Below are 15974 nucleotides of genomic sequence, written 5' to 3'. Positions count from 1 at the left end.
TTCAATATGTATCCTACAATAGCAAGTTGTGTGTGTGTGATTTATCTTTACATAAAAAGGTTTACCCATCTCAAAAAATCTTTGACTTATTCAAATTTGAGGATAGATACCAATAAATTTTGCAAAAAATTGTGTCTGAGTTGAGTCCAAAAAATGTTTCGCATGTGAGTCGCGATTTTGGCTACCAATCCTCCTTCTTACAACATCTCTTTGATTAGGGGAAACATGTGTGTTATTTTTCCAAAAATCTTTGATCAATGATTCAAGGCTTCACTATTTTTTTTTTCCTTTCATGGTAGTCTACCGCTAAATGTCCATAACTCATTTTTTGTTGGATCTTCCAATCTCTCACATCTTAGCATGGCTCTACCAATTTTTAATGTTTTGCTTGTCTTTCTTATGAGTTGAGCTTTCTTCATTTGGTTACTTACTATTGTCGATGTAAGTACTCGTCTTGTGATATTACTATCTTTGGTGCATGATTTAGAACCCCCTTTGTCATAAGCACTCATTAGATTCTTTACAATTTTTTTTCATTTGAATTGTCCGTCATTCTTAGCCCAAGAATCTTCATTCTAGGCCTAAATTTCAAATTCTTCATCATTTCAACAAATAATTGGCATTGACCTGTAATATTTAATTCTTCAAAAAATAATCTCCACATACGATTAACTTTTTTTTGACAAGTACACTTGCTAATCTTGTCAGGCATTGATTTCAAAATGTTAGTATCAATATCAATCAAATATTTTGGTCTTCTAAAATGAATTCTAGAAGGTGTTATAATCTCTTCCATTCCCTCAATATTTTGAACATCAACATAAGGTCGAGTATATTGTGTACCTTGAACTGAAGATGATGTGCCTTACAATAAGATGCAAAAGATGGAATATCACCTACTTGATGTGTTGATGTTGTGCCTTCAACATGACGTGATGGAGTGTGTATATTGTCAGATCTAAAAATCAGTGTCTCTTCAACATGAAAGGATGATATGACTTCAACATTGGAAGATGGTGTAGCGAATAATATGACTCCAACATTGGAAGATGGTGTAGCGGACGATATGACTCCAACATTGGAAGATGGTGTAGCTTCACAATTCAATTGTCTTCTTGAGCATAACAGTCTCATTCATTCTCTTTGTCTTTCCAATTCTTCCTCTTTGTTTCTTTGTACCGGTGGTTCTTGATCCTCTTCGAAAGTAAATTCTTCATTATTGCTTTGCAATTTTCTTTGCTCACGTAGTAATTTCATTTTATCTCTTTTAATTGCCAAATCTCTCTCTCTATCTTCATTTGTTTGAGTTTTTGGTTTCTTCCTTAGCATGATGATGATTTCTACATGTCAAATTATTCAAACATTTGAATTACTTAAAATGTATAAATTACAAATTATTCAAATACATATAAAAATTATAATTATTTGAATGAATACACAATATATATCAAACGACTTGTCAAATTTCTAACCATTTTGAAATAACATTTCATTCAAACATACAAATTTCAATGAATTCACTATATATTAAACAACATGTCAAATTATAATCAAATTTGTATCTATATATCAACAAACAATATTTAAAATAGATTGCACTAACCTTTTCTATACAAGGAATATTCAAAAAGTCTTCAAATCATGTATCCAATGATTGAATTTGGTGTTTGCTAGCTTCCAAAAGTGTTGAAATAGTGTTTGCTATCTTGAAACTCATGATTTTTGTCAGAATAACAAAGTGCATAACAAACCAAAAGCAGAGAATGGATGAAATGGGCCCCAAAGTTGCTTTTTTCCCATTTTTAGGTGATTTCTCATAGCACGTACGCACTATGTGGAAATGCATCACTCTCCATCTTCCTTACTCTCTATCCTCCCTGCTCTCTCTCCCATCCCCTACCCTCTCTCTCTTCCTACTCTCTCTCCCCTCTCCCATCCCTTACACTCTCTCTCTCCCCTCTCCCATCCTTTACTCTCTCTCTCTTGCTCTCCCTCTCCCACTGCCTACTCTCTCTACCTCTCTTACGTTCTCTCCTCTCCCATCCCCTACTCTTTAGATCTCTCACACACACTCTTATCCCCCCACTCTCTTCTCTTCAATTGCCTACTCTCTACATTTGTCACACACACTCCCATCCCCCCATCTCTTTCCCTCTCCCTCTCCTACCGCCCACTATCTCTCTCTCTCTCCCTCTCTACTCTCTCTCTCTCTCTCTCTCTCCCATCCCTTACTCTCACTCACTCTCTCCCATCCCCTACTCTCTCTCACACTCTCCCATCCCCTAATCTCACTCTCTCTCTCCCATCCCCTACTCTGTCTCTCTTACACACACACACTCCCATCCCCCCTCTCTCCCTCTCCCACCGCCTACTTTCTCTCCCCCATCGCCTACTCTCTCTCCTCTCCCATCCCCTACTCTCATACTCTCATACTCTCTCCCATCCCCTACTTTGGCTCTCTTACACACATTCCCATTCCCCCTCTCTCTCTCCCTCTCCCACTGCCTACTTTCTCTCCCCCATCATCATACTCTCTCTACCACCCCCTACTCTCTCTCACACTCTCACACTCTCTCCCATCCCCTACTCTCTCTTTCATAGACACACACACTCTTATCCCCCCACTCTCTTCTCTCCCATCCCCCCCTATCTCTCTCCCTCTCCCTCTCCCACTCCCTCTCCTACTGTCTACTATCTCTCTCTCTCTCTCTCTCTCTCTCTCTCTCTCTGCCACCACCTACTCACTCTCACACTCTCTCCCATCCCCTACTTTGTCTCTCTTACACACACACTCCCATCCCCCCCCTCTCCCTCTCCCTCTCCCTCTCCCACTCCCTCTCCCACCAACTACTTTCTCTCCCCCATCCCCTACTATCTCACACTCTCACACTCTCTCCCATCCCCTACTCTGTCTCTCTTACACACACACTCCCATTCCCCCTCTCTTTCTTCCTCTCCCACTGCCTACTTTCTCTCCCCCATCGCCATACTCTCTCTCTGCCACCCCCTACTCTCTCTCACACTCTCACACTCTCTCCCATCCCCTACTATCTCTCACACTCTCACACTCTCTCTCCCATCCCCTACTCTCTCTCTTTCATAGACACACACACTCTTATCCCCCCACTCTTCTTCTCTCTCATCCCCTACTCTCTACATCTGTCACACACACTTCCATCCCCCTATCTCTCTCCCTCTCCCTCTCCCACTCCCTCTCCTACCACCTACTATCTCTCTCTCTCTCAAGTTCTCTCTCTTCCTCTCTACTCTCTCTCTCCCATCCCTTACTCTCACTCTCTCTCTCCCATCCCCTACTCTCTCTCACACTCTCCCATCCCCTACTCTCTCTCTTTCACAGACACACACACTCTTATCCCCCCACTCTCTTCTCTCCCATCCCCCTATCTCTCTCCCTCTCCCTCTCCCACTCCCTCTCCTACTACCTACTATCTCTCTCTCTCTCTCTCTCCCTCTCTACTCTCTCTCTCTCTCCCATCCTGTACGAGCTCTCTCTGCCACCACCTACTCACTCTCACACTCTCTCCCATCCCCTACTCTATCTCTCTTACACACACACTCCCATCCCCCCCTCTCTCTCCCTCTCCCACTCCCTCTCCCACCACCTACTTTCTCTCCCCCATCCCCTACTCTCTCCCCTCTTCCATCCCCTACTCTCTCACACTCTCACACTCTCTCCCATCCCCTACTCTATCTCTCTTACACACTCCCATCCCCCCTCTCTTTCTCCCTCTCCCACCGCCTACTTTCTCTCCCCCATCACCGTACTCTCTCTTTGCCACCCCCTACTCTCTCTCACACTCTCACACTCTCTCCCATCCCCTACTATCTCTCACACTCTCACTCTCTCTCTCCCATCCCCTACTCTCTCTCTCTTTCATAGACACACACACTTTTATCCCCCCACTCTTCTTCTCTCCCATCCCCTACTCTCTACATCTATCACACACACTCCCATCCCCCCTATCTCTCTCCCTCTCCCTCTCCCACTCCCTCTCCTACTGCCTATTATCTCTCTCTCTCTCTCAAGTTCTCTCTCTTCCTCTCTACTCTCTCTCTCTCATATCCCTTACTCTCACTCTCTCTCTCCCATCCCTTACTCTCTCTCACACTCTCCCATCGCCTAATCTCACTCTCTCTCTCTCTCTCTCTCTCTCTCTCTCTCCCATCTCGTACGAGCTCTCTTTGCCACCACCTACTCTCTCTCACACTCTCACACTCTCTCCCATCCCCTACTCTGTCTCTCTCTCACACACACTCCCATCCCCCCCCTCTCTCTCTCCTCTCCCATCCCCTACTCTCTAGATTTGTCACACACACTCCCATCCCCCCTCTCTCTCCCTCTCCCACTCCCTCTTGCACTGCCTACTATTTCTCACTCTCTCCCTCTCTTTTTTCTCTCTCCCATCCCCTACTCTCATTCTCTCTCTTCCATCCCCTACTCTCTCTCACACTCTCTCCCATCCCCTACTCTCTCTCTCTCTCTCTCTCTCTCTCTCGCCCCCATTCCGTACGAGCTCTCTTTGGCACCTCCTACTCTCTCTCAAACTCTCACACTCTCCCATCCCCTACTTTATCTCTCTTATAAATAAATACACATTCCCATTCCCTCCCTATCTCTCTCATAGTCCCTCTCCCACTGCCTACTCTCTCCCATCCCATACTCTATCTCTCTTACACACTTCCATTCCACCTTTCCCTCCCTCCCACTCCCTCTCCCACCGCCTACTATCTCTCTCTCTCTCTCTCTATCTCTCACTCTCACCCTCTCCCTCTCTCTCCCATCCCTCTACCATTGCCTACTCTCTCTCTCTCTCTCTCTCTCTCTCTCTCTCTCTTTCTCTCTCTCTCTCTCTCTCTCTCTCTCTCTCTCTCTCTCTCTCTCTCTCCCCTCTCTCATTCCCTACTCTCTCTTTTTCACACACACACACACCCATCCCCCCTCTCTCCTCTCACATCCCCTAATTTTTCTATCACTCGCTCTCCCTCTCCCACTCCTTCTCCCACCCTCTACTCTCTCTCACTCACTCTCACTCACTCTCACTCTCACTCTCACTCTCACTCTCTCTCTCTCTCTCTCACTCTCACTCTCACTCTCACTCTCACTCTCTCTCTCTCTCTCTCTCTCTCTCTCTCTCTCTCTCCCCCCCCCCCCCTTTCTACTCTCTCTATCTCTGCTACCCCCTACTCTCTCTTACATTTTCACACTCTCTCCTATCTCCTACTCTTTCTCTCTCTTTCTCTCTTACACATATTTCTATCCCCACTCTCTCTCCCTCTCCCATCACCTACTCTCTCTTCCATCCCCTACTCTCTCTCGAGCTACTCTGTCTTTCCCCTCTCCCATTCCATACTCTCTCTCTTTCACACACATGCACTCCCATCCTCCTCTCTCTTGCTCTTCCTCTCCCACTCTATCTCCCACTGCCTACTCTCTCTATCTCTTTGTCTCTCTCACACACACACATAGCCATTCCCCCCCCATCCAACTCTCTTTTGGTCTTGGTTTGCAATTTAGGCCTCAATAGGGCGTGTGCCCTATGGCGCGCACACACTACTAAGAATTCAATGCTTCCAATAGCGCGTGCGCGCTATAGGGCGCACACACTATTGAAAGCTTTGCATTAAACCCAAGCCTAAGGCTTGGTTTTGCCTTGGAGATCCAACCCAAAGGTTTGGAGTTTATAAATAGGTCTGAGATGTGCTTTCTAGCAAACATACAAAAAATGATTGATTTTTCTTGTGTGCTCCCCTTCAAGATTCCTCGTGGTTGGATATTGATAAGATCAAGTTACATAGCATTATAGGTCTCTGTGTTAGCTATCTAACCATATAATTTATTTTTAATTTGAACTATTTCAAGCCTTTCATCTATAATTTCTTTTGAATGTATGTTCATTTTTTGTCAAAAACCACCATGTACTAATTGGACCATAGATTTTAGCTCGTTCATCAAATTTTGCAACAACTTAGTTTTTTAGAAACTAGACTCCATTCTACACACTTTGAAAAAAGAAAGTTTTGATTTTAGATTAGGTTTCAATTATTTCTAGGGGGAGGAAACATATATTTCACGTTTTTGGGATGTGTCTAATTAAAAAATTCATTAAAAAAAAAATCACATTATAAAATTACCTGAAAAATCTGGGATAAACTACATAGTGTTAAGTAACTTTTGACTAGAGCAATTAAATAATTTCAAAAAAAAAGTTAAAATTTTAGGGGGGCCACACTTTGTACTATGTTATGTTTTTTTGGAATAAACAGTACCACTTTTTGTGGCCCCCTTTTTTGAGGACCTAAAACTAAACCATTTTGAAAAAAAATAGTAGTTTAGAAACTAGATTCAAAGGACTACGACTTTCGTTTTTGTCATATCTTAAAATTTTGAGCGTAACTTTCTTCAAATTCTTGTTGAAGTTCAAAATTTGCAGATTTCAAGAAAAAGTTGTCCACTTATACCCCCCTTTTGGCACCACAACTTGGTGCACTTACGCACCATGGAACCTAATAATACATGGATTTTGATGGCATTTGACCATATTTATGCTCATTGTATTCTTGTGACTTACATACTGAAAACTTCTAATTTGAGTTATTTTGATGCTCAAATTGTAATTAATAACAATATTTAAAATACCAATTTTGAATTTTATATTGTTTGAGATAAAATATGTTGCTGACACAATTTTTTATTTATTGTTTTAGTATTTTACCAACTTCTTTGCCCTGGCATTGATATGTTGATATTCATTCTTTTTTTCCTGCACAAGTCCTACACTTTATGCTACTTTCTATAGCTAGCATAATTGATTGGATAGCTTTGAAAACTATGTTTTGTCCTTGGTAAAACTTGAGTATTTTTAGAATAGTATAATTTGATGTGGCTATCATCTTCCTTTTACTAATTAATATATGTATTGCATTTCACTTCACATTAAAATTTAGTGTTCAACATAATATCTTTCCTACATCACATTTACATTTGCACTCACTCACCTTCATCTTTTGCTTTGTTTCTTTGCACTTTCTCAGCTGAAATCACACAAGCACATCTCTCCTCAAACATGTATACTATATTATATAGGTAAAGCACATAAAATTTCAATATTGTGTAAGTTCTGTGTTTTAAAAGCATCCAATTTTAAAAAGTTCTTTTACAATGCAAGACTTGTGATCTCCTTTATCAAAGTACTTTTAGCATTAGTGGCACTTTGATATTCTGACTTTTGAATTCTCTTTGGACTGAATCCTTGAGTCATATTTGGTAATTCACAAGGCATTTGTAATTATCTCTCTATTTGAAAACTATGACCACCCATATTCTAGTAATTTGATGTTTATATTATATTCAACTATTCATATGCATTTCCTTAACAGATGATAATGAAACACTTTACTCTGATAAGAGTCCTTTAGTTCTCTTTGTAGATAGAGTCATGTGTACATTTTTCCTTATGTGATGCTTTAGACTTGTAGATTTTTCCACGAATGAGATGTATCTTCTATGTTAAAACACATAAAGTTATAATACCCTATTATTTTATCTTACACCATCATGGCTTCATTTTGAAAGAATTCCATCTGAGTATTCTGAACCCCTACATATTTCTTGTTGCCTATATTTCTATCCATTAAATCATAAAGTTTCAACCATGAGAATGTTATCCCTTAAATAGTTTTTTAGCTTATTTTGGCCGTGATCTGCATATTGATATAATAAAAGGTTTCATGTAATAATTTAACATGTCCCTTTAATATTATATGCCTCTCTTTCTTTATGTCTGATGTTTGTTAATCAATGACACACTGGGATCAAACCCTTATATTTACATCCATGTGTCCTTAATTTTCTTTTGTTGCACATGATGCACACTAGTTAGAAAGATAAAACAATGTTTTTGATTTGGGTAATATGGATGAATGTATGAGGTGTAATGATGATAGGTTAGTCATTGCTTAGATCCCCTAGATCTAACCCTATTTCTCTCTTGTGATTACAACATATTGCACTTGGGAAGTGGGAAGCAGGAAAAGATGGAGCATACACAATCAAAGCATCAACAAGTTCTGCAGTCATTCAGGCAATGGTTGATGCCTATTATCCATATGCCCCATTTTCTATTTGTACTCATGTATTCATACTATAAATTAAAATATTGAATTAATTTTCTTTATCTAGTCTCATGGCTTGTGTGAAGCACTCTGAATACTTTGATGAATAAGATTTATGTTTTCATAAAAGATATTTGATAGTACATCAATTTATATCATGTTGTCTCTCTTTTCTTTATAAAATATAAAATCTATGCATGAACAAGATCAAAATAAATATTTTCATATTATGACATAAGACATTTAATTAGATTTTAAAATGACTACCCTGTAGCAAGCATGACTCTACCTTATTTGAGTCTATATGTGAAAAATAGGTAAAAGATTCAAGAGGAACCATGTTCTCATCCCTTGAAGTCATTTTTGTGCTACCACCTGAAATTTGAATTATGTTGTCATATCCAACTATAGCAACAAATTATGGGATCCCTACATAATAGTTGTGGATAGAAGTAGAAGTGATAGGATATGAAGAATTAAAAGTTGAGAAATAGTTAGGTATTTTTATGTTGACAATTTCCCACAGATTGTCATGCCCTTGTGGTGAGGGATTAGATGTAGTAGGTTTATTGATTGACAAGTTTTTTATTTTCAAAACCTTATTTTTCTCTACTATCATCCTTTTCTCTACCCTATATTCCTTAACTTCCTTCTCTTACTTTTGTCTTTCCCCGTTTTCCTTCTTTTCCTCTTCTTTCATCCCTTTCCCTCACAGAGTTTTCTTTTATCTTCTTTCTTCCTTATTTTCCTTTATGACAACACATGTAACCTTATTTAATCTCATATGCTCTTTCTTTCTTTATTTCCTTTTCCTTCTTCTATTTCTTTCTTCCTCAATGCATGTGACATTATCTCCTTCACGTAATAATTATAGGTCAATAATTGGGATTGTCAACTCAAGTGGATCCCCTAACCTACCCCTCTACCATGTTTTTTGTTGAGAATGTGAACGAGTGGCTTTGAGAATTTTCTTAGTACATTTTTCTACTAAGAACTCAGTGTCTTGGACACTTGTGACAATAGGATTTCATCTTTGACATGATTAGATTTACATGTTTCTTGTGTAATTTCAACACTTATCCACTATTTGATATCTCACAATTAGCATATTAATGCATAAATTTTATCATCTTGGTGGTGGGTGGTGCAAGAAAAGTGAAAGTTCCTTTTACATCTTCAACTTGTAAGTTGACACCTAGAGTATTTGCCTCTTCTATCACTAATGATAAAGGTATTCACTTAGATGGATTTATCAAGAGTCTCATCTACACTATTATTAATAGTTTCCATATTAATTGGATTTGGTGGTTACAAACTTATGAATTATCTTCACTTTTATGGACATGAGCTATATTTGTTGCAACATCTCCACTTGAGACAACTCATGCAAGGCTAAGCATGTTCTCAACTCCACATGCATCTTCCCCATCATTAATTTGAAAAGTGTTGATAGGTTGCACGTCATCCACAAATGGGTTTCAATTTAGGGTTCATATCCCTATCCTTTTTAATTCTACCACAATGTGTTGAAGGGTAATCCACTTACTAAGACAAACACACATAAAAAATAGAGAAATAATAAAAAAAATTCAAGAAAATGAACTTTCTTTCTGTTATCTCTAATGAAATTGAATTACAATATTTAGAAATATTTCATGAAAATTTACATAGGCATTTTCCTTACAATATTCTATAAGCCAGAGACACCATATACATCCCCCCAAAATTGTCCTAGACAACTCTACAATCCTTCTTTATAAAGGGCATTTTTAATCGCCCAACAAGGTTCTAGAAATTTTGATCCTAAACTTTGAGGGCCACCCATCCTTAAAATATTATTATTCATATTTTATTACATTTGAATAGGCCCTAACAAATTTTGGAACTCAAAAGAAAATTTTAAGGAATTCCATTTTCTTTTATTTCAAGTAGCACAACTTCTAGAGACCATAACTCATCACCAGTATCACTCTATTTCAAAAATGGCATGAACTAATCTATAGTGCCTAAGTTACAAAATCTCTATCTGGTTGAGGTTTGACTCTTTCTTGTAGCTTCTAAATCCTTCAAAATTGAGTTCAAAGTTTTTGTACCTTATTACCAATACTAAAAAAAACTAGTATCTTCAAAACTAGACTTGATCTTGAAATGAAACTTCACTGGTAGATTGATATATCCAAATTGAACATCCAAGAAAAAAAATAGAACATTTTGAGCTCCAACAACCAACTTACTAAAAATAGTAAGGTTTCATAAATAACAACGCTGGACTAAGATAACCCTTATTGACAAGAAAAATTAGATAATATTTTTGGGTGATGCAAGATTGCCTTGAAACCTAGGATTCTCCTACATCAGACACCCATGGTAATTTGAGAAGTGGCCTTTTTGCATCTTAGGTTTTAAAAGGAAACCAAGATAATTAACCTCCTTCCTTGACAGACACGATGAATCTTCAACATGTATTTTGTAATGTTCCCATTCTCTTGTTGCTTCTTTTTATTTTCTTTCCTATTTTTCCTCCCCTTTTTCTTTTCTAGTCTGCAGTGGTAGCCTCAACTTGTCTCGACCCTAGCTGCTTGAGTTTGGACACAATCTATGTGGGGTTTTCATTTTGGGATTCTCTTTCCCAACATGAGTGATTTACTTCCTTCCCCCCCCCCCACATGCACATTCCCTACCCACTTGGTACGTGCTTAATTGTGTAATGGATGGTAGATTTACAACTTGTCAAGTTTGGACATGATCTACTTGGGATTCACTTGCCCCAAATGAGCGATTTACTCCTCCCTTAAGCACACTCCATATCCATCATAAAGGGATTCTAAATACCTTTAGTAATTATGGAGAATGAGAATATTTCCAATGTATCAAATCTCGTAATGGATGGTAGATTTACAGTTGCTTGAGTTTGGACGCAATCTATATAGGGTTCTCTTGCCCCAATGAGAGTGATTTACTCCTCCCCCTGTGCACACTCCCAATCCACTATGTATTGATACAATATTCTTATCGAATCACCCATGGTTTGTACTAATACTATTAATTATGAATATTAGACTCAAATTAAGCTTAATAATAGTTTAAATGATTAGAGTGTATAATATAAAAAATAACTTGACTCTCGACACTAATCCTATTTATATATTTGAACACAATTATATTAATGTTAGAAATTATAATAATACTTGGGATTAGTTCTTTCCATTTGAAAGACAATATTGATTTCCATAAAATATGAACATAATCTCATTTAGATATTAAACATCTAAAATATTTGAAATTATATTAAATTATCCTTACATACATTTTAAATTCATAATATATATTTCTACATGTAAATGAAGTGTATAAAATAATGCATACCTCGTATGTTGTTCGTCATCATACCTTTTCCAAATTCTCATCAATCATAAAATATGTTTACATTTCATTCATATGGCCGCATGATTTGGTGGTGCAGTAAGTTATTAATCTTTGTACCTGGTATCAGTGGCATCCACGACGAATAGTTTATGTGATAACTTTATAAATCCATTAATCAGGCTACCTTTGGTGTTATTCCATGTCATATTTATTTACTCTGATTTCTCCCCTTATATCACTGCCCACGTATATCTCTTCCAATCTAGTTGTCCACTGACGCCAACACCAGAATGGATTCATTTGTCATTGTCTTATCTATCATTCTTAGGTGATAGCATATGATCATATCATATGTCAAATTGTTTTCACATCATGTATATCTTACCTTCCTACATGACAATAATTTTGAGGGGGAGTCTGTATACTTCATGCCATATGCATAATGTCCCCTTTTCAAACTAAAAACAAACATTAGTATTGAAATCTTGGTGCATCTGTAGTGTCTCACGCTAGAACTCAACTAATTATCACGCTTCTCTTTGAAAAATTAATATGACGAAGATCTATGTTGTTCATAAGTTGGCTTATTAATATATCCCATTCTCAACCGTGACTCACTGAAATTATTCATTTCAGCTAATTGCTTGATTCCAGTGATAATATGTCTAAGTTCGCAGTCAATAGATGTGGTAATGAATGATAGTGTTTCAGTAATATAAAGATTATATATGATCCCTTCATATAAGAAACACACAATAGCATTTGAACTGAAACAATGACATTGATTGGCTCTTGATCCTCTTTAACTCATATCTTTCCTTATTTGATATTTCTCTAGTAGTTGTATATGTCTTATTGGTTCTTTAAAACTTACGTTTCACTAAAAAAAATGCTCCTCTGTGGTTTTGTATGTATTGATAAATTAATATCTTCCAGCAGGATGGGCAAGAATTCTGAGTTTTTTCCTTGTACAATATATATGATGTGAATGGTATTTAGTAATTTGTTCTTGACTATTCAGCAGGGTCTGTTTGGCTACGGGCATAGGAATGGAGAATAGGCATGTAATATTGGGAATAGGAATGGCTATTCCAATAACAGCTATTTTTTGGAATGGGTATAAGCTCATTTTAGAGGTAAAATGGGAGTACAAAAATCGTATTCTAAATTTTTCTATTCCTATTCCATCAACCAAACAGAAAATATAAATCGTATTCCAATTTTTTTATTCCTATTCCATCAACCAAACGGGCCCTAATATTATTCATTCGATGTTTTATGCTCCTCCATTCTATTCGATGTCTTCCTCTCTCATGATTGAACTCTTAGATTGTACATTCTACCAATATATTATTCGGACGAGCCCTATTTAAGCTATGCCAAAATAAGTGAGTACAATTTTTACAACGACAAGTTTATCTATCTAATCCTTGTGTTTCTCTCAAATTTTTGAACCACTCATGATTGCTTAGCTCAACACCATGTAGTTTTCATTGAACTAATATTACTTTCATAGAATGTTGTGATGCAAGTTAGATTTTTTATTTTTATTTTTTGTTTTCACAGGCTAACAGGAACATGCTCTGATACTATTTGTAATGATCTAGTTCTGGTCTTTTTAATCAAAAACTAAATATGTTTGATAATCCTTCATGATATTATTGTTTCCTTATAATATATGTCCATGGATGAAAAATCACAACTTTTCATCAAGTCACTTTGGCAATACACCATGTAGTTTTCATTGAACTAATATTTGATTTATTTTCATAGAATGTTGTCATGCAAGTTAGATTTTGTATTTTTTGTTTTGGTTTTCATAGGCTAACAGGAACATGCTCTGATACCATTTGTAATGATCTAGTTCCAGTCTTTTTAATCAAGAACTAAATATGTTTGATAATCCTTCATGATATTATTGTTTCCTTATAATATATGTTCATGGGTGAAAAATCACAACTTTTCATCAAGTCACTTTGGCAATACCCCATGTAGTTTTCATTGAACTAATATTTGATTTATTTTCATAGAATGTTGTCATGCAAGTTAGATTTTTTATTTTTTTTATTTTTGTTTTCATAGGCTAATAGGAACATGTTCTGATACCATTTGTAATGATCTAGTTCCGGTCTTTTTAATCAAGAACTAAATATGTTTGATAATCCTTCATGATATTATTGTTTCCTTATAATATATGTCCATGGGTGAAAAATCACAACTTTTCATCAAGTCAATTTGGCAATGAAAGATTATATTTGATTTGTAATCATATACAAACCAATAAATATTTTTATTTTAATTTTAATATAAAATATTTTTGTTAAATACTTATATTATTATATTTAGAATATGTTAGTTATATATATTAACATTCATTATATTAATATATTGATTAAATATATCATTACACTAATAATATATATTTTATTATAATAATAATTTTTTATTATTAATATATATTTATTTTAATTTTAATTTTTATTATTATTAGTTTTTAATTATTATTGTTTATATAATACTTTTTATATATCTAATTATTATTAAAAAATATTATTAAAATGAGGACATACATATGAAAATATGTCATAATTATTGTGTTTCTACCAACACGACTATCCAAAATATCTTCAAACTTCTTTGTAGTTGAAGTAGTTGCTAGGATATTCCATTGTGCTTCTATGACCTCATCGTGATACTCTATTAGATATAAACTTTTAATCACTAGCAAAATATCGAGTTTATTAAGCAATTCTACTTCATAGGAATTTCTTAAATCGTGCTTCTGCAATATTGTGCATGATCCAAACTTCTTCATCTTCAACTTATTATGTGTACTCATTGGAAATCTAGATCAATTCTCAAATGAACCATGGCTTCATCTCCTTTTTGAAATTCCTTATGCCTTGTTTTCTCATATGCCTTAACCTTGTGCTATGTATTCATTTTAGTAATACACTTTCTCACCTCCTCATGTAAGCTCTTCAAGTGTTCTTCAAAGTCTTCATCTTTAACATTACTAGTCTCCCCTTTGTAAAACTTCCTTAAATATGAACCATTCTTGGGATATCTTCCATGTACTATCCATAATAGTGATTTACTAGTACTCCTATACACTTAATTATTGTATACAAATTATGCCTATTGTAAAATAAAATTCCATCCCTTTGGCTTATCTCGAACCAAGTGTCTCATCAAGCTTACCAAACCTTTTCCAAATTCACCACTTTTGTATGTCCATTAGTCTATGGATGGTGTGTTGAATTGAACTCCAAATATATTTTTAGCTTCTTCCATAATGTTCTTCAAAAGTACCCAACTAACTTTGGTATCTCAATATAAAATTATGCTCTTTGGTAGACCATTTAGTCTTACCACTTATCCGAAAAATAATTATGCCACATGGACAACATCATTAGTCTTCTAGAAATGAATAAATTGTGTCATTTTTTAAAACCTGTCTACCACCTATTAAGGGGAAAATGTGAATTGAGAAAAGTAAATATAATTTCATCACATAACCCTAAACACTCAAGAGGGAAGTCAAGGAAATTGATCCTTTCAATCCTAATTATAAGATAACTAGATCAAGGAAGACTAGTGCTAACCAAGTGATAAAGGAGTACTAATGCAAGCCACGATCTAGTGGTGATAGAATTAGAGAAATGATCCAAAAGTCCTTGAAACCCTAAATGTAGCAAGAGCTATGTAGTAAAGATGCTAGATGTAGAAAGTAGATATGCTAAAGTAAGGAAACTAATTAGAATACTCACCTTAGGAATGAGGAACTCTAAAAATGTTTTTACAATGTCTTTACGACTTCAATCAACGAATAATCCAAGCCCCAAATATGAAACTATGAGTTCTTTGAAACCTAGAAATCATTCAACTATTTTGAAGATTTAAATTTTCTCAGTAGAGATGAATTTTTCCTATGTAGGGAAGAAACATAACCTTGACCAACAACGTCTGAACTTGAATTTGATTTCACACCTCCGAAATTATGCAAAAAGGGTATCGAGATCTTCAACCTATTCAACTTTATGAGACCTGCAACCTTCAAGAAAAATGGTTTTTGTTTGATAATGGGGGATTTTCCTTGATCAAACCTCAGGTTAGGAATTAACCTTGAATTGAAATGTAAAGAAAATGCACAAAGTCACCTTACAATAGTAGGATCTCCCAAATAGAATGCAATGAGCTCACTTCACCAATTAATTAGATATAGAGGATGATGAATGGATGTAGAAGATGTAAAAAATGAGCTTGAATGGGTTGAGGGAGATCTAGAATGCTAGATAAACTCCTTCAGTTTCTTGAATTCTTGAATCCTTGATCTTCAACGGAGAAATTACTTGAAAACTTGAATCCTTGAATCCTTGAGTGCTTGAGTGCATGGATGCTTCATACTAGTATAAGATTAAATGCAAAATGGAGCAAATGGATGATTTCATAAAGGAGTTAGAATTAACTTTCTC

Source organism: Cupressus sempervirens, chromosome 7, assembly GCF_028749045.1.
Source record: "Cupressus sempervirens isolate cs-2001-9-10 chromosome 7, ASM2874904v1, whole genome shotgun sequence".
NCBI lineage: Eukaryota > Viridiplantae > Streptophyta > Pinopsida > Cupressales > Cupressaceae > Cupressus > Cupressus sempervirens.
The sequence above is the reverse complement of the archived record's forward strand: the minus strand, read 5'-3'. Positions refer to the sequence as shown.